Raw genomic sequence first — 20,563 nt, 5'->3', positions numbered from 1 at the left:
CGCTGATTCTGCCTTTCTGGACGACCCCTTGGTCAAGATGACTGAGCAGTTGTTGAGGAAGGTCTCTCTCCTGGAAGAATGCCAGATGGAAACCCCAGCGTGTTGGGCCAGTGGCTAGAACCTGTCACCTTTGGTGGCTCTGCCAACCACGCGGCAGGAAGCTGATGGGACACCGTGCAAAAGATGAGCCAGGCTGGTGCCCTGGGCACCGATCAACCCTGATGGCGTGTTGCCGCGTGAGCCGCCGTGTGAGACCCTGGAGGAGGTGCCTGGCCCGTTTAGGAAGCGTTCACGAGAGGCACCGCGTCCGAACCTGCCCTGGCTTGCAAGGGCTGGCTGTGGTGCAGGACACAGGGGCCGGGGACCAGGGTAAATGGCACCTGAGGGGTGCAACCCCCAAGGGCAGGTCGGGACAGCTGGCCTCTTCAGCAGGAAATGGCCAGATGAGGAAGAGGTGTGGGGGACCCGTGCCGTAAGAAGGCACGGCAGCCCGCCCCCCGCACGCTCTGTGCGAGCTGCTCTGGACCCTGTTCAGACAGAACGGCTCCGAACATCCTCTGAGCAACCAGCAGATCTGGGACAGTGACGTCACATTTGGTGAAGTCAGGAAACACTGTTAATATTTTTAGGCGTGGAAATGGGACTGAGCCCGTAATTTACAAGATTCTGCATTGCTTAGAGGTTCACCCCGGGGGAACTTAACTGCCAAACAATCTGCTTTAAGATAACCCAGGGGGGGCTCGGGGGCCAAGCGTGTGGATGAGCAAGTCTGGCCTCAGGTGGGTGACCAAAGCCGGGAGACGCGTCCGTGAGCCTGCCGGGAGCTGTTCTCTCTCGTGGAACCTGCTTCTGGACGCATTTGTAGAGCTCCACACTGAAGTCCTCAGAGACACAAAACTAAAGAAACGTCTGTTGAGCAAAGAAAAGAGTGGACACCGAGTTGGCCCACGGTTTCCCGGTGATGCCGCAGGAGCCGGCTGGAGACCCCCGTACAGGAATTCTGGGGGGTCCCGACCCGCACGCGCTGGGGCCGAGGGAGGCAGGCTCCGGGCAGGGGAAGCCGCTCCAAGACGGGGACCCTGCGGGCTCAGGAGGAGGAGGGCGCCCGGGGTTTCGTGTGGTCGGTGGGGGGGGGCCAGTGTCTACGGCACCGACCCTCAGGAAGGCCCCCCGGGCGCCCTCCAGGCCCGTGGGGAACCATGTGACATTCTGGTGCACTCACACGGTCACGCACGGTCCTGCACTCACGGGCGCACGGGGTTTTACCAGTCGGGGTCCCTGCAGGAGACGGCAACCCACACAGGGCGACCGAAGGAGGCAGAAGACGGGCTCCTTCACGGGAGGGGGGCAGCGGGAAGGGAGGGCCACAGCCTCAGGGAAGGGCCCCCCCCCCCGCACCAGCTACCGCTGTCACTGTCACCATACAAATCCAGGAGGGGACAGGGGTGTCAATGCCCTGCCCTGCCTCCCCACTCCTCTCCCCCTCCCTCCTCTCCCTGTCCAGGCCTGCCCAGGGCTGAACCCAAGGAAGCTGGAGGTCAGGAGCCCACAGGAGCCAGACAGACAGGGAGATGGGGTGGGGGGAGGTCAGGGGTCACAGGCACTGGAACCAGGACCCACTTGTGTGCATGTTTTACGAAAATGTGACGCTGTTACACGGGCAGTTTTACATTGGCTTTCCTCCACCTGCGCCCTCTCTGGCCCCGTGTGGACGGCTGCAGCGGGCCCCCGTGGCCTCGGTGCCCCGGGACACGTCACAGGCGTGTTCTCCGCCACGGTCTGTCGCACGCTGGAAGGCACTCACACGTCCGAGCCGCTCCCGGGTGGTTTGGCTGCTGGAGGGGCCCTGAGAATTCGGCCGGCAGGCCCCTCGTGGGGCGGCGACACATGGCCCACCGAGCCGCTCCAGCCCCTCCTCCGCCCCCAGCCGACACCGTGCACCTGCCGCCCTGGCCCAACCGCGGCCCCGAGCGGAGCCGCGTGTCCCATCAGGTGTCGGAGCTGCGCCCAGCTGGCCCTTCTGGGGGAGACCCCACAGCAGGGCCCGGAGCGGGGGGTCCGTGGCTGGGGGCCGGGCAGGGCGAGGCAGCAGCTGACCTCATGGAGGCCGAGACTTCCAACAGCCGGGAAGAGGGGCTGGCGGTGGAGTCCGGGCACCAGCACTGCCGGCCCCTCCCGGACGCAGACCAGGGCCTGTCCTACCGAAGGCCAAGGCGCCGCGGGGGCCGGAAACTAGCGGTTCGGATGCCGCCAGGGGGACAAACGCGAGGTGCGTGGGTAGGAAGTCTGCTCTAGGCCCGGGAGCGCGTACTGATTTAGCCGTAATTCATAAAGCACAAACCTGGTTGCTATGTAATTAACTCGCAATGTAATGAGTAATAAAATACAATTATATTCCTGTAACACATTAAACTCCCGTGCTTTCTTAATCCAGTTCAAAGGCCCCGTGCGTGCTCCCGAGACGGGGAGCGCATAGAGGGACCAGAAGAGGCGCTGCCCAAACACGTGGCCTGACACGCGGCTCTCCGACCCCTGGGACCACGTTGCCCCGCCATCGAGGGCGGAGGGCGTGGAGCCTGCCGGGGCGCCCTGCGCGCACAGGGGCTGCGCGCATCCCGGGTGTCAGGAGGGACTTCTGGCTGAGGGGCAGGCGGACCCGAGCACCCAGCGACTCCACGTCCAGGTGTCCACCAGCACGAGGCGAACACACGGAACGCGCAGCAGCCCTGTCCGCAGTTGCCCCGGAGTGGAGACCACGCACGTGTTGTTGTGCACGGAGGGCTGGAAATACAACGCGGTCGGTCCCCACGGTGGGATGTCATCCGGCCATAAGACGATGAAGCGCCGGCCCGTGCCCCCGCACGGACCTCCAACCGCATGCTCCGTGAAAGAGGCCGGACACGAAAGACCACGTGTTTACGGCTCTGTTCGCAGGAAAGGTCCGGAAGAGGCGAGTCCAGAGACAGCAGATGGGTGGACGCCAGGGCTGGGGAGAGGGTAGGGAGACTGGGGTTCGGGGAGATCTCTCTCTGGGGTGTTGGAAGGGATGCAAACTGACGGAGATGGTGACATCCGTGACTCCACGAGGAACCACCGAAGGGTATGCTTTGAATGGGCCCGTTGGACGGTGTGCAAACTTCCTCTGAATAAAACCGTTTTACAGAAGGGCGGAGGGAGGGGTGGACGGGCTTCCGGGGTGCAGCAGAGGAGACCTGGGGGGCACAATGGTGTGTGTGGCGCCTCCTCCCACCCCCGGCAGTCCGGGCAGGAAGCATGCACTCAGCACTGACCTTGGGGCACACCAGGGGGGCAGGGCCAGGCGACCAGCAGGCAGGTCACCCGCTCCGCTTCGATGCCGCCTGATGGGTGTCGCAGCCGGGGGCGGACCCTGCCCTCCGTCTGCACCTGCTCGTGTCCCAGCTGGACCCCTGGGCACAAATCCCCACTCCTCCACTGGCCACCGGCCTGACCCAGTGTGTCCGCGAGCCTTGGCGAGCCTCAGTCTCCCCATCCGTGACACGGAGATCCCCACGTCCTGCCAGGCAGGCTGTTAGGAGCCAGGGCCCTGCCGACCGGACAGAAACCGCCTCAGGCACTGATGGAAACAGACGCACCCCTTCCCCTTCCTGGTGACATTGGGGCCAGCTGTTAGAGTCACCACCGGGGAGGGTGGACACACACCATTGCTTCCAGCCGCAGGCAGGACGCGCTCCCCGCCTCCCGGAACGGATAGGACGAGCCGCAGTGACCCCCAAGCTCCCTTCTGGGTCAGTGGTGCGGGTGGGAGCCCCAGCCAGACAGGGGGCCTCGGAGGAGGGCCCGGGAGGGTGGGAGGCGTCCAGCCTGCAGAAGGACAGGAGGCCTGGGGGCAGTGGGGCGGGCAGCGGAGGGAGGCCCGGGCTGCGTTGTCTCGGGCTGTCCAAGGGAGCTATTGATAAAACCTGCGGCTGGAAAACATCATCTTGCAAGGTCATTTTTACAAGAAAGTTGTGCTTCGTGGATTTATTGCTGTGTGCAGAGAGGATTTTAATTACCACGTTTTAAGAGGTGTTATTATCTCCGTGGCAGGCTCTGCGAAAAACACTCTTTGAGACCCAATCGCTGCTGCGTTGGCACAGAGCCTCCCGGGACTGGGAGCCGCCGCAAGCAGGGGTCTCCCTCCTCCTGCCTGCATGGGCCTGCCCCCAGACCCCCGACCCAGCTCGGGGGGGGGGGGGGGCCAGAAAGCAAGCCCACCTCCCTGCCAGGGAAACGGAACCTCCGTTCGCACAGCCCGGTGGCAGGGACCCCACGCCCTCCCCGGGGCCCATGGCTGGCATCTTCTCCCTCGGTGTGGGGAGTCCCCAGCCCCCTGCTCCCTCCTCTGAGCTCCCCCTTCTACCAACAGGACTGTCACCTCCCACATGCTGGGCACTCTGCTCCTAAGGATGCAGCCTTGGGCCGGACAGGGTGGGCCCTGGGTCCCCTCCGCCAGTGGAGGAGAGGAACTCTGGTCGCTGGAGGGACGGGCACCGGGCAGAGGAGGAAATGGGCAGGGATGCCATTTCTTGCTTCTCCCCTGCTAGGAGCCATGCCAGGCAGAACCCCTTCGGCATACCCAGCTTTCAGATGGTTTTTTTTCTTATTTTTTTTATTTGCAATTAAAGATTATCCTTGACAAATGTCCCCTGTAAAAAGGCTTCACTAATTTAAAACCCATCCTTTTCTCCGAGCATTTTAAAGTGCGAGGAACCTGATGAATTCTAAAAGGTCCACAGCCAGCGGGGGGTGAGGCGGTGGGGAGTGATGGGTCTGGAGGGCTGGCTGGGTCTGTCTCACGGCCCCAGACTCCCCGTGCCTTCATGCCTCCTCCCTCTCAGGCTGCATCTGGGGAAGGGGTCTGAGACCATCTCTCAGCTGCAAGGCTAGGGCGAGGTGGGGCCCCCTCAGCCAGGAAGGCACCCCTCACCCCTGCTCGGGCGCAGGCCGCTGCGTGAATGTGGAACAGTGCCCGCGGGCTGGGACTGAGTGGGAGCTGAAGGCCCAGGCTGGGAGACGGAGCAGGACAGGAGGCGGCACCTGCCGGAAGCATGACAGCCTTCACTCAGACCTCACTTCCACTCGGGCTCCGGCGGGGGCCGGCGGGGACGGCGGGGAGCTGCAGATGGGGGGACGGCCTCAGCTTTCAGCAGTCCTCAGGCGGCCCCAGGTGAGTGAGCTGGGCCTCCCCTAAAAGAGGAGGGAGATCCATGACGAAGGAGAAGAGAGGGACATTTGGTGGACTGACATCAGAGTGGCTGAAGGAGCTGGAATTCAATCAGCACCGTGGGCCCTGGTTCTGCACACGGGCCCCGGGTTCTGCACACGAGCTCTGGGTTCTGCACACGGGCCCCAGGGCTCTGCACACGGGCCCCAGGGTTCTGCACATGGGCCCCTAGGTTCTGCACACAAACCCCGGGGTCTGCACACAGGTCCCAGGTTCTGCACACGGGCCCCGAGTTCTGCATACAGCCCTGAGTTCTGCACATGGGCCCCAGGTCGTGCACATTTCAACACTGAACCGCAGTCCTTATGCATGGTCACAGGAGGCTTATGACCTCTGTCATGTGCACCCAGAGCCCCCCCACCCTGCTGGAAGCAGAACTGACAGACTCTGACCCCTGCTTTCCTCTCTAGGCCGGAGATGTTTCCAGAAGGAGTTCAGCTCTCGGGATGAGACTCTGACCCCCGTTCCATGGCCCACTGTGCCTCTAAGGAGAGGGTACAGTGAGCAATGAGAGGGCTCAGTGCGGACTGGGAACCCTGGGGAAGCCCAGGACCCTTGGTCCACTCCTGGCCTCCCGCCCTGAAGAGCAGAGAGAAGGCGGCAGAACCCGGGAGGGAAGGGATGCTGGAGACAGGTGGAGACACGGCCACGTGTGGCTTTCCAGTCCTGCTGGAGATCAGGCCCCGTAGCCGAGCCACTCCTCTCCAAAGGGGAGGCCGGGCTGGAAAGCACACATGGCCGTCTGGCTCAGCTGCCCCGGGCCTCAGTTTCCCCAGTTCTCTGACTCAACGGGGACACCGCCCACAAAGAAGCCCGCTGGTGCGCCCCCACGGCTGGGGTGGCAGGCGGAGGCCACCAGAGATGAGGACGGTGCTCCGGGGCCCTCGGGCGCCCGCCTGCGACGGGCGGGGCCGAACCCGTGGCGGGAGCTGGCCGGTGAGCACTCAGGAGCCACTCTGATTGGCCCATCATCTACTTACACCGTGTAACCGTTTCTGTCCTGTCTGAACCAACAAAGGCTCTGGCCGCAGACAGCCGGGGAGCTCGCTGATGGCTCTTCCCTGAGTGTCGTGAACGCATGGGGACACAGGTGCAGGACCCAGTGTGGGGGTGACAGTGTGCCCAGGGGGCAGCAGGCCCACCAAACCCGCTCACTGAGCTCCCTCTGTCCCAGAAGTGCACGTTCCAGGCATGAGAGGGAGGCCAGGACACGGAGCCCCTTCCCCACCCGGCGTCCATCTCTGGTCCTAGAGCAGCAAGTGAGGCCACCGACGAGGAGGCCGCCTGGCAGGGGCTGGCCACCCCAATGCCCCCCACGGCGGGCAGCTGCACAGCCCAAGCCCGTCTATTCCCAGCCCCCAGCTCCCAGCCCCGGATGGCCCTCCCACTGCTCAGAGAAGGGGCAGGGGGTTCAGGCCCTGCCTGGAGCCAGATGGGGAGTCAGGTCAGATGCCCTGTCCGCTCTCAGGGACCCAAGCCTGTGCCCATCAGAATTAACCCTGAATTTCCAACCCAGAGGGCAAGTGCAGAGGAGGGACAGGTGGCCTTGGCCGGACGGGCGGCCAGCAACCCCACGTGCACACACACACCTCCCTCCTAGCGCCCCACCTCCAGCTGTCAGGCCCCATCACCTGGCCTGTCACTCAGCCTTTCCTTCGACCTGCAAGCCGCCTCCTGGCACACGGCGGTGCCTGTCGGATCACGGGGACACGGTGGCAGCGGCTGCCCCGCTGAGTGGCAGGGCCACCGGGGGGGCAAGGGTGGGAGCTGGCAGCCCGCGGTTCTACAGGGACCGGGTGTCCTTGGTGAGTCCCAAGGACGGGGCAGAGCCTCCCGGCCCGGGGCAGCCAAACTGGAACAGGCCTCCAAAGAGCCGTCTGCTGACCCTCTTGGGGACGGAGCACTGCCTGTCCCAAATCCCGGCCCCTCGGTGAAGGCCCGTTCGTGGCCAACGACCACGAGGGAGCTGGAGGGGGAGGCCGGGTACGAAAGTCTGAGCCCTGAAAGACGGGCCCGGCTGCCCCCAGCCCCGCTGCCGGGCCCCAGGAAGGATGGGTTAGAAGAAGGTGGCCCCCCCGTGGGGAGGCATTCAGCCAGGCAGGAGGGCAGGGGTGAGGTGAGCAAGGACGTAGGAGAGTCTGGATGTCCAGCGGCCCTCCTTCGGAACCGCACAAAATTCAAACCACGGGAGCCCTGGCTGCAGGGGGCACCCTCAGCCCGCTCCCCGGCCCTCCCACGTCCCAAAGCCAGCCGACCCTGCTTTTCCACAGCCTCCGGTGCCCGTAGCGCGTGTCTGTGTGCACACCCGGACCAAATTTTGGGTGAGGGAGGCCATCCGTACGGTCAAGGCGCCGCAACACAGGCCCAGGACGCGGCGGCAAAGACTGGGCGTGGGCGACGTTGCCCGGGCCTGGCCTGCCGGCCGGAGACGGGCAGGGGGCTTGCAGCCAGACGCTGGGGGGGCTGCACCAAAGCTGGCTCAGTGTAGACTTCCAGTTTCTCAAAAACGCTCTTCCAAATGGAAGGAACCACAGAGACACGGGCGGCACCCGGGCCCCCCTTCAGGTGGGCGAGGTGCGTGCGTGGCCCAGCGGGGGCGAGGGGCTCCCACGCCGGCTGTCACGGGGACGCCCCTTACAGTCCGAAGCTTGAGAAGCTAGACCGAGTGAGCAGATTCCAGATTCTGACACCAGCGCTCGCATCGGGGGGGGGGGGGGGCGGGGGGCCGCGCCCTGTGACAGCCACCGTCCAGGTGCCACGGCTACGAGGAGGACTCGTGGCCGGCCCAGGGCGTGCAGGCCCCGCCCGGCCGCGCTCACGCTCAGGGACCCCGCCGCGTTCCTCTTTGTCCCCACCCAACCTCCTCATCAGAGCGGTTCTTTTTATTTTTCAATTTGCTTTGCAAATAACCCTGAATTAAAAACCATATATATCTATTTTTAAAAACCCGGTCTTTTACTGCCTTAATTAAATTTCCACAAGATATTTTTCCCTAGGAAAATTCAATTAGCTTCTAATTTTAGTCATCTAAAAGGCACTGGTGCTTTGAGTATTTGATTTTTAATTTAAGCCCTTCATAGGGCATTGCAATTAAAACGTCTGAGGTAGGTACCACAGCACGGCCAGGCTGTTCCACGGCAGAGTGAGCCCCCCTCCCGTGGCCGGGGCTGGGTGGGCAGGGGGCCACCGATGAGGCTTCCACAGGCAGCCAGGACCACACTGGCCACCGCTCCGGTCCCTTCACCTGAGCGGCCCCACAGGACACCCAGTTCCGTTCTCAGCTGGGTCTGGGTGGGCACGGAATGCCCGAGAAGGGCCAGCTAGAGAGTCCTCAGGGGCCGAGGGCCCGTCCGGGCTCTGAGGGGTTGGGGTCCGACCGGCAGCCCCCACGTACGTCAGCCCGCCCCTCCCCTGTGGAGACGGTGGGTGCAGAACTTCAGCTCCTTGTCGGACACTGAGGGTCCGGCACGCGGCGGGTGGTAACCCCGTGCCGGTCTGTCCCGTGGCTCCAGGGCTCTGTCCCAGAGTCTCGGGGGCCCCGCCGTGGAGGCTCACCTCAGCGTGGTGCCTGGACACTCACCGAGTGTGACCCCGAGAACCTAGCAGACCCCACAGCCCGTCTCCCACACCCCAGCCGGGATGGAGACCCCCGGAGGGGCAGAGGCAGACGCAGCCCGGACGATCATAGAAGGGGGGTCCCCGAGCCTCCCAGTCCCAGGTCCCCTGCATGATCCCTTCCCTTATTTCTTTCTCTCATGAACGCCCCGTTGCTCTAGCAACATTGGTTTCAAGGCTGTTTTTCCTCCATTGAAGAGTTCTCGCACTTCTGCCAGAAATCACCTGGGCACACGGGTCTGGGTCTGTTTCTAGGTTCTCTGTTCCGTTCCATTGATCGATCCGTTTGTCTCTTTGCCAGTGCTGCAGGCTTCATTAAAGTGGCCATCTAAAAAGTCCTGAAATCTGGCCGACTGACTCCTCAATTCTCCTTTTTCAAAAATTTTTCAGCTATTTTAGCTCCTGTGTATAATTTTATAATTGTCTCATCTGTAGCACAAAAAATCTTGCCCGGACTTTGACAAGATTCGCGTTAAACCTTCACATCAGCTTGGGGAGAATTGACGCCTCTTACCGCGTTGAATCTTCCAACCCACGAACGCAGTTATTCTCTCCATTTATCGAGATCTTCCTTGACTCTTTGCACTAACATTTTGCAGTCCTATACATGTTTTGTTATATTTACATCTAAATATTGCACTTTTTGAGTGACTGTAAATGTTGGTATATCTTTAATTTCAGTGTCCACGTGTTCATTGCCAGGATATAGAAATACAACTGGTCGTTACCTTGTATACTGCGACCTTGCTAATTCCTATATTAGTTCCACAAGTGTTTTGTAGATTCATCGGGTTTGTCTGTGTAAACAGTAACGCCACCTGCAGGCGGGGATGATCTTCCTTCTTACAGATCCCTGTGCTGTTTATTTCCTATTCTTGCCTTATTGCACTGGCTAGCACCCCAACACCATGTTGAACAGAGTGGCAAGAGCAGGCACCTTTGACCTGTTCCCAACCTTGAAGGAAAGAATTTAGTACTAATTATACACTTGTTATAACATTAGGTATAATGTTAGCGGTAGCTTTTCTTTTTTTTTTTTTATTATTATTTTTTTAATTTTTTTTTCAATGTTTATTTATTTTTGGGACAGAGAGAGACAGAGCATGAACGGGGGAGGGGCAGAGAGAGAGGGAGACACAGAATCGGAAACAGGCTCCAGGCTCTGAGCCATCAGCCCAGAGCCCGACGCGGGGCTCGAACTCACGGACCGCGAGATCGTGACCTGGCTGAAGTCGGACGCTTAACCGACTGCGCCACCCAGGCGCCCCAGCGGTAGCTTTTCTATAAACGCCCTTCATCAAGGTGAGAAAAGTCCCCCACTGCCATTTTGCTAAGAGTTTATCATGAATGGGTGTTGAATTTTGTCAACTGGTTTTTCTTCACAGATTGATATCATCATATGATTTTTTTCCCTTTTAGCCTGTCAAGACAGTAGATCACACTGACTGATTTTCAAATATGAGAGCAGCTTCCCATCTCCTTTGGTCATGGTGAATAATTCTTTTTATATTTTGCTGACTCTTCTTCGCCAGAATTTTGTTAAGGATTTTGTGTCTCTATTTATAAGGGATGTAAGTTTGCAGTTTTCTTTTTTTGTACTGACTGTGGTTTAAATAAATTGGGAAGGGTTCTCCCTTCTGTTTTCTGGAGAAGATTTTGCAGAATCGATGCCAATTATTCTTGAATTCTTTGTTACAATTCTCCACTGAAACCATATGGACGTAAAGATGTGGGGGTTTTTTGGTGAGTTTTACATTATTATTCAATTTTCTTAATAGTTGTAGGGCTATTCAAATGACCCATTTCTTATTGGGTGAGTGGTGGTAGTTTGTGTTTTTTTTAGGAAGTGGTCCATTTCGAACTAAGTTGTCAAATTTATGTAAAGTTGTTCATGCCATTCCTTTATTGTCCTTTTGATGTCCTCAGTCTGTAGTGATGTCCCTGCTTTGTCCCCGACATTGGTAACCTGTGTCTTCACTTCTTCCGTGTTGCTCTTACTAGAGGGTTGTCCATACTCTTGATCTTTTCTAAGAACACCTCACTGTTTCATTGGTTTTCTCTATTGTTTTTGTTTTCGATTTTATTTCGTTCTACTCGTTTGCTTAGCTCAGCTTGGTTTGCGCTTCTTTTTTCTAGATTTTTGAGGCAGGAGTTTATATTATTGATTTGAGACATTTCCTCTTTTCCGATGTATGCATTTGACAATAAATTTCCCTCCCAGGCACTGCTTTCACTGTGTCCCACAATCTTTGATACGTTGTGTTTCATTTTCACTTAGTGCCCCCTGCACCCGGAGCCTCCTCTCGCTGTCCCGCGGCCCCCTCTGCCCTGCAGCCACACCAGTGTCCTTTAGCCCTTGGCTCTTATCCTGCTTCCTCCCGCCTCAGGACCTTTGCACTTGCTGTGCCTCTGCCTGGCATACTCTAACCTCCCCCCGCAACCCCGGCCCCATCTCAGTCCCAAAGTTGCTTCCATGGCCACATCCTAGTACTGCTGAGTGAGATGGCTTTGGGGTGGTTTGTTACCCTGAGGACGGACAGACCTGGGGGCACCCCGGTCACTTCCTGCCCCTCTGCACACTCTCCCTCCCACAAATCACACAGGGCTGCTGGGCCCAGAAGCTTCCTGTGGAGCTGTGTCACGTGGAGGGATGAAAGCCACAGCCGTGCCCATGGTTGCCCTCACCCCACCCCCACAGCCGACACCAGAGCTTCCAAGTGGCCAGGACGCAGCTCCCTGGGGCTGGTGGAGCTGGTGGGGGCGCCTCGGCCACGGTGCAGCCCCTCACGCCTCACCCAGCCCCTCTCGTGCCCGGGACGGCTCCCAGGACAGGTGCAGGGGGCCAGGTACACGTCACAGCAGCCCCAGGAGAGCATAAGCTCCCTGTCCCCAGGCTGCCTGAGCACGGCAGGGCGCCCCTGGAGCACACTGTGGCTGCAGCCTTGGGGACAGGGGTTGCCGTGGGCCCTGTAGTGACCCCAGCAGGAAGCACAGAGCCCCTGGGTCAGGCACCTTCTCACCTACGGCTGCATTTCCCACCGGGGGGGTGGAAACACTCTGTATGGGGTGGACTAAGGCCATAGAGAAGGCAGACATGGCTCCTGACAACCCACCTGTCCCCCCACCACCCTGCCCAGGCCGCGGGACCTCTAGGAAGGCAAGAGGCCTTCCCCAGAGAGGCGTAGTGTCAGTGGGGCCAGGGGCAGAGGGAGCACAGGGGAACCAAGAGCCCCAGGCAAGGGGGCCGCAGGACCACAGCGCAGGTGGGGACACGAGGAAGGCCCACCTGGTGGGGGACACTGAGCAAGTACATGCAGGCTGCAGGGAAGCCCAGGCCTCTCTGGCCGGCGGTGAGGGTCCCCACATCCACTGAGTGCGTCCCCAGATGTTGGGGGCCTGGAGGGTTCTGGGGCCCTCCCCAGACGGCCTCTACCCAACCAAGCAGGTGCAGGATGCCGTTTGACAGGTAGCAAATGGCCTCTCCTCTTATGAGAATAACCCGATTATTTGACGGTGTTTTTCCGACACTCAGAACATCTGTCTTTACTGTCTAATTTACAGAATCGACAATTAGGGCTGACAGTTTCTGCCTCTCTGAGGTGCCTCGAGGGTAGGGGTTCTGATTGTGCTGGGACTGAGCAGGCCTTTGGACTTTGCAGAGGCTGGCCGGCCGCAGTCATGCCTACAGCCCTGGTGGGGCGGGTCGCAGGCCGGCAGTGCCTGGTGTCCCTCCCCAGGATCCAGCCCATCAGCCCTCTGCCCCCGTTTGGTGCGCGGCCAACGGGCTGTGGCTGGCCGCCTGGGGACGCTGCTGTCTGGCCCCTGTCCGTCTCCTCATCAGGAAGCAAGAGCCTGTCCCTGGAGGCACGCAGGCCAGCACGTGTCAGGATGTGGCCTGCATGGCTGTGGGGTCCTGTCCGCTGTGTGACTCCCAGGTGCCCTCATGCCAGGGGACCAGGCTCTGTTGCTGCTTCGCTGGAGACTTGCCCTGAGCCCTGGACCACGGGTCAGTCCCTGGGCCCGTACTTGAGGGCCCCCTTGCTCAGAGCAGAACCCCCCCCGAGGCGGGCCCCCCCGGACTTGGCCAACTCCATTAACACCCCAGCAAACCTGTGCCCTCGGAGGTGCTGCTGCCCCCCTGCTCACCCTCCAGGGGCTGCGCCCGGCCCCACCCACCTGCCAGGGTCCCCCTGGAGCACACAGGGGGCGCCGCTCTGGAAAGGTTGGCCCGGGAGCGGGGTGAGAGGGCAGCACGTCCAGGACCCCACTCATCAGCCCGGGCCCCGGGGCCGTGCCCGCGGCCACCGGAAGTGCCACAGTCCGTGCGCCCTGGCCTCCCCACCTGTGTTTCTCCCCAGAGCAGTCCCCAGCATTCGGGCAATTTCCAGTGTCCACCCCTGATTAATGGCCGCGTGGGGGCCGTTTCCTCCGGCTCCAGCTGGATAAACAGACCCGGCCCTGATAGGCCCGAGGAAGGGCGGGAGGAGGTGGGCGGAGGGGCCAGGAAGCCAGGGAGGGGCCGAAGTGGAAAAACGAGGTGCCGGGCCAGGGTATCTGCGGGGTCCGTGTCTAGGGGCCGCCAGGACAGGTCCCCCAGGGTGCGGGGAACAGCTTCCTCGCCCCACCCTGTCCTGCTCAGGCCTCCGGGCGTGCCGGGGGTGGGGCTCCAGCCTTGACCTCCCCATCTCGGGCCCTGTGGCCCCCTGCGTGCCCTCTGAGACAGATTCCATCTGCTGTGGGTCACACGGTGCAGCCCCCAAACTCTCATCGGGTCCTGGCCTCGCAGACACCCTGGGGAGCCCTGGTCACGGCCCCCCTTCAGAGGATGAGCAAACTGCGGACCCCCGGGGGCATTCATGTGCCCAGGGGTCCCGGCTGGGGCGCTCCAGGACAGGCCCCCAGCGCCCCTGGAGGGTGTGGTCTCAGTCCGCCAGCAAATTGGCCTCTTTCTCTCCAGGACACTCGGAGGCTGACGCCCCCTTGGGTTATGCTCCCTGGACCTCCTGGGGGCCACTCTTCTGCTGGGCCTCCCCCCCCGCCCACCTACCTCTGCTCTCTCCCTACAGGAGCTTCCAGAACTTTCTTTCTAAGTCCTGCTTGCAGGAAGCCTGTCAAGGATCTGCTTCTGAGGAACCCAGACTCGGGGGCGCTGACCCAGACTGTTCTGGGCCGCCCCTGCCATCCCTGTGGGGCGCGGGGGCGGGCGGTCTCCCCTCTTGCAGGGGCGCCCACAGATGGCACCACCAGGCGGGAACCCCGGGGGTCTGAGCCAGCAACCCCACGCGGGTGTGCAAACCCCGGCCTCCGTGACTGACGGGACCAAACGCACGCCGGCCTTTTGTAAAACGAGGGGCGGATGGGAGGCCCTGGTGGAGGCCTCTGCCCTCTGAGATTCGGGCACAGCTGCTCCCCGTGGGCACCACCCTCCCCAGCCCCCCAGGCAGCCCCTTCCGCGGGCAGGAGCAGGGCTCCGGCAGCTGCACCCAAACAGCTACTCACGGCCCTGTGTCCCCACCAAACCCAGGGGTTCAGACGGCCTGCTGAGCGCCTTGGCAGCTCTGTTGGCGCTCGAGGCGCGCTAGGCTCGCTCACAAGGCCTGCTGCGGAAGTGACCGCCCCCGGGACACCTGGCTGGCTCGGTGGGTTAAGCATCAAGACTCTCGATCTTGGCTCAGGTCATGATCTCACGGTTCCTGAGTCCGAGCCCCAAGTCGGGCTCTGCGCTGACAGCTTGGGAGCCTGCTTGGGATTCTCCCTCTCGCTGTTTCTCTCTCTGTCTCTGCCCCTCCTCTGCTTGCCCTCTTTCGCAAAAAATAAACTTAAAAAAATAAATGAAAATAAATCAAATTAAAAAAGAAGTGACCGCCCCCCCCCCCCCCCCCGTGCGGCCGGCGGGAGCACCCGGCTGCCTGAGCGGGCAAAGTCCAGGTGTCCCCCCCGGGGCGGGCTGGGGTCTCCCTGTGCTACCAGGCCCAGCCCCAAGCCCTTGCATTCAACACCAGCCCGGGGCTCACGCTCCCTCAGCTTGGCACCCGAAGAGCCCTCCTCCCATCCCAGACCCTAGGCTCCTTCCGTGGTCCCAGCCAAACCGGTGGGGGGCGGGGGGTGGGGGTCCAAGATTGCGCACTGGGGGCGGTGTGGGACGAGAAAGGCCTCTCTGGGGAGGGCACATGTAAGCTGGCCCCTGGGACAGGCAGCCGGGGGCACAGGAATCGGTGACTAGGGGAGAGAGCAGAGTGCACTCACCGCGAGACCCCCACCCACGGTCCCTGGGACAGTGACACCCACGGGCAGGCTCCAGCCACAGAGCCTGGAGGAGTGGCCTCTGAACTTGAGAACGCGGCTGGCTTGTCCTGGGTTAAGGTGGGGGCATCCACGAGTCTTATCTAAGCCAGTGACAGGGAAGGGGACCCAAGGCAGGAGGGATCTTCTAAGCTTCAGGCAAAAGTCAGCCTCCCATGGAGTCTCAGTGTGGGGACCCGGCAGGAAGGGGACCGCGGGAACGCGGGGGCAGAGGCTGACAATGCCGTGGACAGATCGCCCACGTGAATGTGGGTGCCGAGCCTGCTGTGGTGCTTAGGTCCCCTTGGCCCACAGAGCGCCCAGAAAGGCCAGTTCGGAGGGGAGGGTGAGGAGGGGTTTCCGTGGTGCAGGCTGGGCAGGGAGACCCTCCCCGGCCCAGTGGGTGGGGGAGGGGCTTGGAGAGGTGCCCCGAGGGGTCCCAGCCTGAGGCCGAGCTGGGAGGTGACCCTGCTTGGGCCAGGGCTGTTTTTCTCCGGGCGCCAGGCGGCCCAGCATGGCCACTCTGGGCGGGGGCAGCTTTGGGGGCCCTGCCCGGGTCGACGCCTCCCTCGCTGTGCCTATTCCTTCAGCCGCGCGTCCCCATCACCCTCGCGTGGCCCAAGACTGCCCGCGGGGCTGGACGGGACTCTCCAGCCTCGGCCTCCAGCCGGGAGCCGCGGCAGCCTGAGTCCCCATCAGGGCCCAGCGTGGGGTGCGGCAAGACCCTGATGGCAGCCCTTGGCGGGGGGCACCACGCCTCCCACTCCGCAGCCCCTGCAGGGCCAGCACCTGGGTTCTAGGCTGCTTCTCAGGCATCAAGGGCTGAGCCGGGTCCCCGGCTGGTCCCCTCACACACTGGAGTCCTAACGCCAGCACCTCAGAAGCCTGGAGGAGTGGCCTCCTCGGCGCGAGGGCCGTACGTGGAGGCAGAGACTGCAGTGAGGCATCTGCGAGCCGGAGCCCCAGGAGCCCCCAGGGATGATGGGACAGGTCCCCCCAGAGCCTCCAGAAGGAGCCAGCCCTGTGGCACGCTGACCTTGGACTTCCAGCTTCCGGAACCCAGAGAGGCCAGCCTTCCATCCTCGTCGGCCCCCCAGTCTGCGGTCCCTCGCCGTGGCCACCATAAGAGACTGTCACACCAGGGGAGGTCCCGAGAAGGCCCCCCGCCCGTTTTAGACCCACAGGGTATTTGGGGTGTGGTGCCACTCGCACGGTCACACGACGACAAGCCACTGCCCAGCACTCCCTGTCCCGGCAGAGCCAGCCCCGCTCTTTGGACCAACAGCCAGAAGTCTGGTGCAAAAGTGCGTTCCCGCAAAGTACCGCCGATCTCCACGTGCCCCACACCTGAAGACGGCATCTCTTCCAGAGCCTGGGGTGGCGGAGAGCCCGAGGACCCTAGGGGCTCAGAGGCTCTGCCCCGGGGCCTGCTCCTGCTCCTGCTCCTGGTCCTGGTCCTGGTCCACCCCACACGGCTCTTCCGGCTCTCCCCCAGACGCCCCGGCAACGGCCTGCAGCCTCCCCTCCGCCAAGCCCGCCCTCCCGGCCTCCGGCTGAGCTCGGTCTGGGACAGGCACTGGGATGAACCACAGCCGCCCTCCCCGCCTGGAGGGCTCACGAGCCTGGGGCCGCGGTGTAGGCTGCGGGACAGGAGGACACAGACGGCCCTCCTGGAGGTACAGAAGGTTCCAGAAGCCCGGTTCCAGCTTCCTCATTAGCCACACCTGACAGTACACAGAACTGCCTCTCCCTGGTGCTCCCAGAGTGTTTCTGGACCACTGGGAGGGCTTAATTGACTGCATATTTAATGCAGAGTTATTTAAATTCTGGCGCATTTGTCCGCAATAATGTCAAAGTAACATGAACACTTGCTGTTGCCCTGTCGTACTGCGGAGCGCATGTGCGTGCAGGGCGGGGGGGGGGGGGGGGAGGGGAGGGTGGCGGAGCATACGACCCTCACACAGACCTCTGGCGGGAGGACGCCGCCATCTCTCCCACCTTACAAGAGTCCACGGAAGCCCAGAGAGGTTAAGTGACGTGCCTCGGGTCACACAGCTGGCACGAGGCAGAGCGGGGCTCTGGGGTGACCCGGCGTCTGGGCTCAGATATCTGGGTCCAGAGTCTGGACTGTTAACCAGAACCTTCCCTCGGCCTGGCCCTGGACCAGGCCGGCATGGCAGGGCGCCAGCTCTCAGTGCGGGTGGGTTTGGGACGAGAGGGAGGCGGGCAGGGAAGAACGTGGTCCCCCTGGGGACACATTGTCTGCTCCCCTTGCCCCCCACACCCACAGGGACCCCGGTGCTGATTTTGCCCCGGGAAACAGACCCGCTGTGGCCCAGGGTCCTGTTAGAGGTTTGGGGGAGGCTGTCCCCAGCACTCGCTCACCTTGCTGGCGCAGGCGGTGTGAACCACAGAATCCTGCGCCAGGAGTCCCCGCTTTCTGCCGGGTGGCAGCCCAGGCCTCCTTCTCCCTGTTGAGCAGGTCCTGAGCCTGCAGGTCCCCGGGGACAGGTTACACGGGGCACAAAATTCGCGCCTCGGACGTCGTGGCAACATCTGCTAGAAAGCGTTCGTGTTTGGACTTTCCAGACGTCGGTTCGGGGTCCGCCATGCGCCTCTGCCCGGCAAAGAGGAGCTACCCCTGCGCAGACCTCCCATCCCCGACCCCCGGGGCCCCTGGGGCCGGCCCCCAGGATGGGGCACCTCCCAGCAGGGCCTCACTCTGCCCCGCGGGCCGCATCTGGACCAAGAGCTCAGCTGCTCCCAGCGCCCGCGTCCCAGGGCGCCAGGCTCCCCGCAAGAGCAGGGTCAGACCTCTGTCCTTTTCGGGCCCCTGATGCCCAGGGCGCGGCCACGCCCTCTGTAAAGCTGACTGCGAAGTGTGCTGGCACCAGAAGGCTGCAGCGGGCCAGCTGCGGAAGACCGTCATGTCACTGCGGCCATCCCGGAAATAGAGGTGGAGGCAGTGACAGTACGAATAGCAGGAGTGGGAGTGATGGCAGTGGTTATGGTACAGGGGACAGTAATAGAGAACCACGGAGGTGGCCCTGTTACCGGCTGCGGCGATGGCAGTGCGGGTGACATCGATGCTGGGTGGCATCATCCCCCTGCCGAGGACCCGGGACAGGATCTGCCTTGTGCGGCCCTTGCGGCCTGGCCAGTACTTGGGACGTGCCCTGTCCCACCCGTCCCCTACTTCCTCCCGACATCCCCACGGCCCGTGGCCTGTCCCCCGGGAGCGGCGCTGGGCGGGGGCCGGGGGAGCCCTGTCCGTGGAGCCCAATCTGCACCGAAGGGCAGCCCGTTATGGGGACACAGTGAATATTCTCTACTGAAATGTGATTGCTGTAAAAATCAGCGCGGGCCGGTCCCAGCTGTCACACCAGCTCCGGGAGCCAGGTCAGTCGTTAAAAGCGAAAGGTCAGTGTTGCCTCTTGGTTGCGTTTTAATCGGATTCGGCATCTCCGGCTTCCCGCCATCTCCTGCCAGGGCCTGGGCGCCTCATTAATGGGAACGAAGGAGGGAGGTGACATCATTTACATTTAATTGTCTTGTTTATCCGCGTGGCTCTGTGGTTGTTTTAATAAAGGGCAGAGACAGATAAAGGCTACATTTGCATCCTGGAAGGGGAGTCTGACAAGGTCCCCTGCTGTTGACATTTATTGTTTGCAAATGAGATAATCCAATAACGGAGAGCCAGCTCCCCTCCCAGGCTCCGGCTGGCAGTCTGGACAGGGTGGGGGGGGTGGGCTGGGACCTGCCAGGGGACAAGTGACGCATGATAGCTGGTGCGCCCTCTCTCCGGACAGGACACGTAGGGCGTGGCCCCAGAGCAGGGTCTAGGCGGGAGAGGGCCCTTAACAGCCACCGTGTGTGAGCACCTGTCGGGCCCAGCCACCTGCCAGCTAGAATTAGCTTCTGCAGTTTGCTGAGGAGAAAGCTGAGGCTCAGAGAGGTCAAGTCACTGGCCCGAGGTCACACAGTTGAAACGTGAGCCCAGCTGGGGAGGCAACTCACTCTCTGAACTTTGCACTCTGCGGCCTAACGGATCTCCGCGACCGCGCACCTGTGCCAACGCACAACGTTTTTGTTAAAATTACGGGGAATGCGGAGCTCCCGCCCACCCTGCTTCTCCCTGCTCTGGGGACCCCGCTCTGGCTGTCACAACTTCCAAGGAGCCTTACGGGAAACTCCTAGAGCTGTACGAACCAGTTTCCAGACCCAGATTGGGGGTCTGGCAAAGATTATCGTTTACTTGATAAATCTCACCCTCCTGAAACGTCATACAAAGGGCTGACATTATACCGGGTCCAATGATTCATTCTGTGGGTGGATTTGTTTGAAAGGGACATTATTGGGGCGCCTGGGGGGCTCAGTCAGTTGAGCATCCGACTCTTGATTTCAGCTCAGGTCATGATCCCACGGTGTGTGGGGTGGAGCCTTGAGTCGGGCTCTACGCTGACAACGTGGGGCCTGCTTGGGATTCTCTCTCTCTCTCTCTCTCTCTCTCTGCCCCTCCCCTGCTTGTGCTCTCTCTCTCTCTCTCTCTCTCTCTCTCAATATAAATAAACTTTAAAAAAATGGAAGGAATTATCGTTAGCTAGCGAGCAGCAGGGCCTCCTCTGAGCTGCCACATCCCAGCCTTCACCCAAAACTACCCTCTGTCACAAAACTCAGGATGCTATGGACACTGAATTCTCACGTGGATGGATGGATAGATGGATGGGCGGATGGATGGACGGACAGATGGATGGATGGATTGGTCGGTGGGTGGATGTGCGGTGGATATGAGGAAGGACAGTAAAGAAAGAAAGAAGGGTGCTCGCTTCGGCAGCACATATACTAAAATTGGAACGATACAGAGAAGATTAGCATGGCCCCTGCGCAAGGATGACACGCAAATTCGTGAAGCGTTCCATATTAAAAAAAAAAAAAAAAACAAAGAAGGAAGGGAAGGGAGGGAGGGAGGGAGGAAGGGGTGGGGGAGGGGGGAGAGGGTTGGGGGATGAATGACAGACAGACAGACAGACGTCTCCGGCTGGCTTCAGTCCCAAGTAGGGGCGCTGGCTGAGAGCACCCACGAACCACGAGCTCCCTCGTCCCCACGGAGCCCGACTGCCTTCCCTTTCCCACACAGCAGAGCCAGCCTGCCTGGCTTGTCCAGGCCTCGCCTCCCTAAGGCCACAGCAGGGAAGGGTGACATCGTGACGGGCCCGGGGCATCCCCAGGGTGATGGATGCTTGAGGCCAACCCTAATGTCAGTCCCAATGGCCACGTCTGCGGGGTCTGAAATATTAAGATCCACCCTTCTGAATACAACCCAATGTCCCTGCACCTGCAGCCTGCGGGCCACGCTGTCCCCCAGTCCCCGGGGTCAGACGTCTGGGCATCCAGGTGTAAGGACAGTCATCCCGACTGGGA

At 61.5% G+C, this 20,563-nt stretch overlaps 1 non-coding gene across 1 annotated transcript; it reads left to right on the top strand.

Annotated features, from left to right (window-relative positions):
- Positions 1–19,960: 19,960 nt before the first annotated feature.
- Positions 19,961–20,067, top strand: LOC121032555 (U6 spliceosomal RNA). Its single transcript, XR_005791365.1, has one exon. It is a non-coding gene; the product is annotated as a U6 spliceosomal RNA (small nuclear RNA).
- The last annotated feature ends 496 nt before the right edge of the window (positions 20,068–20,563 follow it).

The sequence above is a fragment of the Herpailurus yagouaroundi genome, unplaced genomic scaffold (genome assembly GCF_014898765.1).
Source record: "Herpailurus yagouaroundi ecotype Mexico unplaced genomic scaffold, PumYag 141, whole genome shotgun sequence".
NCBI classification, from domain to species: domain Eukaryota; kingdom Metazoa; phylum Chordata; class Mammalia; order Carnivora; family Felidae; genus Herpailurus; species Herpailurus yagouaroundi.
The sequence above is the reverse complement of the archived record's forward strand: the minus strand, read 5'-3'. Positions and strand labels throughout refer to the sequence as shown.